Source organism: Adiantum capillus-veneris, chromosome 19, assembly GCF_014529385.1.
Source record: "Adiantum capillus-veneris isolate H3 chromosome 19, ASM1452938v2, whole genome shotgun sequence".
In the NCBI taxonomy this organism is placed as follows: Eukaryota; Viridiplantae; Streptophyta; class Polypodiopsida; order Polypodiales; family Pteridaceae; genus Adiantum; species Adiantum capillus-veneris.
In genome coordinates this window covers 123,544,793-123,552,019 of record NC_140949.1, presented here as the reverse complement: position 1 = coordinate 123,552,019, position 7,227 = coordinate 123,544,793, and positions in this window count along the sequence as shown.

Here is a 7,227-nt window from a genome sequence, read left to right as displayed (position 1 = left end):
ATACCTCCCATAGCCATTGCAATTCCCATTGAATTTTACTCTAAAAGTAGGGCATTCACTGGTACTATGCGGACCATAGCATAATGAGCACCATTGTTGCTCCCTTCTTCGAAACATATGATTGTTTTGTGGATCACGATTGTCTCTAAGACTCTCTTGAATGGACTTGGTGAGATATGCTAAAGTAATTTCAGATATCTTTGGCTCCTTAGAAATAGGCTTTAGGGTCATTGGTTGATGCCTCGATTCTTGCGAGCTAGTAGACTTAGGCTCAACAGACACTCTTTCTCCTTAAATCATTAAATTATCCTCTAATTGGATTGCAGTGGTGGTGACTGCTTCCCAAGTGGTGATACCTCTAATGACTAGGCCATTGTAGATATCCCCATGTCGTAATCCCCTAATAAATCTATCAAGCAATTGATTATTATTGAAGCGCTCATTTGGATTACAATGAGAATTCAAATGCTCTCCTTCCTCTCGTTGGGCTTTCTGGAGATGAGAGGCTACACCCCAAAGCACTCCCTCTCATATGTATTCTTTCAAGAACAATCTCCTAAGAGTAGGGTAAATCGTTTTTTCTTCCACCCTTAGGGTTCTATACCAATCCCCAACCTTCCCACTTAAGGTTAGGCTTAAATCATTACTCTTATGCAGGTCATTGTTCTCCTAGAGAATCACATATTTTTTCAAACACTTCGATATGCTTTCTCACATCCTCGTCTCCACTAAATGTTTGTGTGAGCTTGGATATTTGTACTACCTTACTTCTAGGCTCTCTATCAAGCGTATTATGCATATTCTCAGCAACAATAAATCGATCGATGGTTTGAGAAAATGCTTCCAAATCTCCTAAATAAGTAGGTATAGTGGCCGCAAGTACAGGCGCTCGTGGAACTACATGTGGGATGGGAGTTGGCCTTGGCCTTGGCATATGCGCGGCCCTCGAGTCCCATACCTCGTATGGTGGTGTACCACGTGGTGGTCCAAAGTTCATAGGTGTGGCCCTAGGCATAGCCAGTGCCCAATACGACATGTTATTGATAAATGGTATGGTCCCACTTGAATAAGAGCTCAAATAATGCCATTGTGGAGTGCAAGCCCATCGCATAATTGGGAGTATGGGAGCTACGTGGGCATGACATGCGACAGGTACATAGGCTTGATGCACACCTATAGGTACTGTTGGGGGCACTGTGCTACTAGGTAGCGGTGCAGTGCTAACAAACGAGGTCCAAGGTGTTCTTTTTGTACTCATCATCGGAGTAGGTATCGTGGCCGCAGTGTCTCCGAGAGACATATGAGCTAGATTTGGAAAAGTAAAACTGCTACTTGTGGGTTTAGACTGTACCGAAACTCCAGGCGACACAATATATGAAGGGTCCATTGGACTCACTGAAGGAGTTTCCATCTGTAATATTGTCGGTTGTCTGGCCTTTCCCGTATCCAAGAATCTCATAAGGCCCGTTGAAGGAATGTTAATCCCTCCGTTTTGCCTCTCCGATTGGATGATGCTATGGATGACATTGCATACCATCTATTCCCACTCCTCCAGACTTGTGGCACTAGAAGTAGAATGTACAACTTCTAACCAACCTATATGGTATGTGTAACCCGTGTACAATTCAGTGAAGGTTTCAGTTTGTGGGTCATACTCCCAATTTTTGTTGAGAAATAACCCTTCTAGGCCCGACGTACTAGAGGTTTCCCTTGAGGTGGAAGCATTGTTGTTCCCCACAGTTTGACCCACATTACCTACTAACTCAGGAGCACTCGATTGCTCAATTTCTATGCCTGTTTTCCCAAGGGTCTTTCCCTTCATGGCTTGGTGTTTTTCTAGGAAACTCTCCAGTTCCCTCTCCCTAGCTGCTTGCATATAGCACTCAACTTCTTGCACCTCCACAAGACTCCTACCATCGGGTAGTAGAACTTTGGGGGGTGATTGCTTTGCAGGGTCTTCCATGAAAGAAGTAGGCAGGATATCGACGTGGAAAATCTTGGGGAGTATAGGTTCCCCGTGAGATATCAAAGGCGAATCTACCTCTCCCTCACCTTTGTTAACTTCACTAGCTGCAGATTCAGAGCGAGTAGCTCTACTAAAGGTTTCTATAGAGCGACTAAACACACTAGATCCACGCTGTGGAGCCTAGATAGGTATGTTTTTGTTTACTTTCTCAGCGTTTGGTGTAGGATGACTTTCCATAATATTGTAGTTAGATGAAGAGTCACTAGCCGCTATGTTTGGGTCTTGGGTTGTACTACCTTGGGTCCCCGCCGAGGGCCCGAAACCTAAGGTAGGTGGTCTTGAGAACCCGCGTAATTCAAAGTGCTTACTAGTTGCTTGGCCTCTAGCACACGACTAGAGCATAGATGCATGTGCCTTTGGCACCCTACAAGCGTGGGCGAATACCCTCGAATGTTAACCGCTTGATTTTTTGAGCGTTTTGCACCCCGTTTTCACTCGTTTTTTCATTTTTTTAATGTCTTCTTAAGATCAATTTTTGGATTAGAGCGTGTGATAGCTCGAAATGAGCGTATCACTTAGGGGGTGGTGGTGTGCTTTACAACACAACATTTGGTTACTCAAAGCTCCGATGGTCCTCAAAATGGTCGCTTTTTTACTTAGGCGTGAAGTTAAAATAAGTAGGTCCAAAGGGTGACTGAGGCCTGAGCCTGGGCTTGAGCTTGGGCTTGGGGAATGTTCCCGATCCCATTCCTTCCTTTTAAATAAATAAATATATTTTTAGGATAAGGTCGCCGCGGTCGTGCCACGCGCGTGCACACACACCTAACCTACCTACTTGCAACTAACAAAGCTATTGTTACACACTATTTAACACAGTACTACAACATCTAATTAACTAACATATCTACTTAATGCACCTTACAGATCTAACATTATAGATCTAATACCTTAAATCTAACACCTTATCAACAGAAAACATTACATTGCAACAAAAAAATCTAATACCTTTTTAACAGAAAACACTACACTGCAGCAAACCAAAGCTCACAAATCCTTCTCAATAGCCACACACCTTCTTTCTCTACCTTCCCTACATCTCACATTGCACCACAAAGCAGCATAGAGTGCTATTCGAGCTTAGTGCAGGGCATCTCCCTGACAACAGTGCCAAAATGTGCACATCTGTTGCATGTTTCAAAGGAAGGGACTTGCCGTACACTGTGTACGAGCCACAAATGGAAGCAAGCACACAACCAGATTAATGTACCAAGCTCAAGAGAGCAAGGGTGTGTCATTCACCGCCCTATGCTCGCCTTCGTGGAGGATTCCTTGCCGCAAAGAAGAGGGAGCTACTGCTGTGCCGCGCTCAACTGCCTCTCCACCGTTGTGTTGTTGCAATGCTCAATCACTCTCTCTCTCTCTCTCTCTCTCATGCATACACACACACACACAAGGAGATGAAGAAGAATATGGAGATGGAGAAAAAGCACTCTTCAATTGCACAAATGAGAGAATGAGTGATTTTTAGGTTTAGGTGACTTTTATATGAGCTTGCCCATTTACACTTGGGCACCCATGCTTAGCCAACTAACCCTTGAATGTTCCAGTTAGAGTGCTCCTCTCATCAGCGATCACTACTCTTACCCTTTTCATATTGGATCGACAAGCCCGGCCCATGACTACTAGAAGTGGACACCGGTGGTTAAAAGCTGTGGAGACATTAAGGTCTACGAATAGCCGTATTGAGACACACTGTAGTCCTCTACAATGGGTAGCATGCAGACCCACACTCTCTCTCTCACTCGTGATGGCGGCTACTATTCATTGCGCAACTGCCCACAGACTGACCGCACCACGTATCCCTATACCACCTACTAATGATACTTTGTCTCTACCGACCCAATATTTCAGCTCTCTCTCTCTCTCTCTCTCTCTCTCTCTCTCTCTCTCTCTCTCTCTCTCTCTCTCTCTCTCTCTCCCCCCCCCCCCCTTCCTATCTACCAACTTTCCCTCTTCCTCCCCGTTCAACTCTCTCTGTCCTCGTTCTCAAGTCATGCATGCAGGGACAACATGAACCTCCACTCGAGCACTCAAAGGAAGAGTGGGGACTGGCACAAAATCAGCTTCAAACTCAAGCAACTGCTTAAACTCTTTCTTGTCCAACATGCGAAGATCTTCACATAGCACCTTCACCTCATATATTGTTGAAGGATGCTGCAGGGTCTACTCCAAGCATGCTTTTTCCCTTCCCTCATAATCATGTGCTCCCTTCAACAAAATTCAGCTTGGATGATATATTGTCTTTACTAAAACCGACAGATGCTCATCGACTAGGTGTCCACATGGAAGTGGATCCGATAGCAACTTCAACCATGAAGTGGGCATGGGGCCATAAGGGCTCATCTGGCACATGTTTGGCATTCCTTGTGCAAGAGGACTTGTGGACCCTAAGCATGGATTCCTTGGGACTGAGTCTTGCATGTAAAACAAAGCTGGGGGCGAGTTACAGGCAGGCCAGTTATAGAGGGGCGGCATGTAGGTTGGACACAATAGGAAGGACAGTTGTGGAACACGTTTGCAGACAAGCAAGGGTGGCCCGTGGTTGGCAAAAAAGAGAAAAGATGAGACCTCCACTTAATGACAAGGCAAGAGTCCGCCTGCAACGAGGAGAGCTGGAGAACGGCATGTGTAGCGAGGTCATGTACGAGGAGAAGGGGATGATGATCGGGGTATGAAGGAGGGAGATGAGATGAAGGTTGGAGAGTGTCAAGAGGAACAAGAGTTTCAAAGAAATGCGGAACCTGTGGGCAGTCAAAAGGGGGAGTCTGAGAAGGCTGTGTAGGGCAACATGCTATGGAAGGCTGCAAGCTACAAGTGGAGAAGCGGAGGAAGGGACTCACTTTCATGGGTTGCATGCAGAGCAAACATTTTCATAAAATAAAAAGCAAGGCCGAGTGTAGATCATTGTGGGCATCCACGAGTCAACATAAAGACCACATTTGGTCCAAGATAGCATATCAAAATTCTTGTCCAAGGTCCAAAGTGGAAGATAGCCAACTGCATTATCTTGCTTGTGCTTATCCGTCAAGGATTCGCTAGATCCCCGGGGAGGTCACCTAATAAAAATGTAACCTATCATGTGAGTTCAGTAGAAAGGTATTTAAAGTTCTTGAAACTTACATAAATATATATACAAAAGGGAATTATTTTTTCAAATTTGAGAAAAAATTACAAATTTTAAAAGAAAATGGTACATTATATTATTAAAAAAATTCACAGATAAGGGGTTTTACAAACATGTCTTGAACGCACGTGATACGGTAGTTTTACATATAGTGAACCCCCCAGGCTAGATCTTATGACAAAGGAGGGTCATTTTTCCATGAACTTTGTCACTGTCCATCCATATTTGAAAGATTTATACCCCCTGACTTATGTCAATATTTCCTCTTGCTCTTGGGTCTAGTTGTCTGTCGGTATAAGTGTGTGAGACGGAGTGGTGCATGGTAGAGATTTTTTTAGGGATCTATGTATTGGCCAATTTTGAGGTGCCCTATATGTGAAACTGCAATGCGAAGGTTGTAGGTAAGGGTCAATGTTGCTTTCTTTGTGGTCATGTATATACAATTACGATTGGTTGGGTATGCGTTCACACAGTAGCCGTTTCCAGGTTGCATGTCTAGGTGTGTGTTTGTTGGGGGATAGGGGTGATGTGAAATCAATGGGCTATAGCAAGCCCGTGAGATTATGTGCTGGGTGTTTTGCCATTTCCCCCTTTCCATCTTGTGGTGCGCCCACTGAGGAGTCATGGAAGAGCCTCCTCTAGGCCGTCTAAATTTTTATTTTTATTTTCAAAATGCCATTTTTAAAAGATTTTTGTCTATGACTATTGTATAACAGATGCAAAATTTCAATTTTTCATCTCGACATTGCCAGCTCACGGCAAGTGATCATCTCTTCCGATTGATTCTTTTACCACATAGTTAAGTATCTAGCTGTAGAAGAGAGTGTCATTGTGATCATTAGTACTAGCACTTTGAGTTTATTCATTGTCTGTGTTTTTGTCTTGATTGACATTAATCAAATGGTTTTTATCATGATTCTCTTTTTTTTTTGATACACTTCTCTAACTTGTTTAAGGATTCTCAAAAATTTATGTAGCCATAATGTGAGGCACTCAGATAAGTCATCTCGTTGCTTTATTTTTCCAACTCATTTTCAAGGCTTCAGTGATAATATACTAACCATTTTAACTCAGTTTTTCCAATACCTACCTTCCTGGCTATCACTTGAATCTCTTAATTCATCCATATCTTCCTACTTATTGATTGACTATACTAACACAAATCCTAGCTGTGTTTGATTATACCATTCAAAGAGATAACACAGCTCTCTCGACACAATAAAACATGAAAAATTCTAGTACTCCTCCGTAGGTGATTAAGGTAAAACCATGCTGAATATAGGTCATATAGTTGGAATGCAATTTTTATTTTTATTTTTTTTACCACTTTACAATTACTATGTGCTTCAATTAGTTTTCCACTTGACAAGAAGTCATGTTTTCCAGCTTTGTCTTTGAGAATTACTATTGCAGATAACTCTATGTGGACTGATTTCCCTTCAACAAATCTCAAGGATCTTATCGGTTACAGGGAATGGGAATGGCAAAATTTCTACACATGTTAGAGCTCCTATGCCTGAAGAGGACACGACTCTCCGCTCCACAGTTATGGAAACTTATGGTTATTGACACATGTATTAGAGTGCCTACCCCTCGTCAGGCAGGATTCTCCGCTTTGCAATAATCTTATGGAAAAGTTACGGATGTCGATACATGTGTACTAGAGTGCCTACGCCTGATGAGGCACGACTCTCCGTGGATACATTACATGTGGAACCGGCCCACCACATTTGGTATAGATTGATATGAGCAGATATGATGCACTGGTGTGGAAAGTTAGACGACTGATAGATGGTGGTTTATTTGGAACAACATTTCCGACCAAGGTTGCACTCCGCACCTATGCACATTTACTTCATTTTATGCATTCCCATCGCACCATACATATTCTGCACTTTTAAATTGCTTCCTACTAATCATTATAACTCTTTTGGTTTTCAGTTAGTCTTTGTGCTATGCAGGCATGTACTCAAAGTTTTGTAGCTCTTACTCGACTCCACCACTTCTTCACCTCGCAGCAGAGGGCAATTTCTTTTTCAACCCCGGAGTATGTTATGGATAAGGGATCTGTACATTT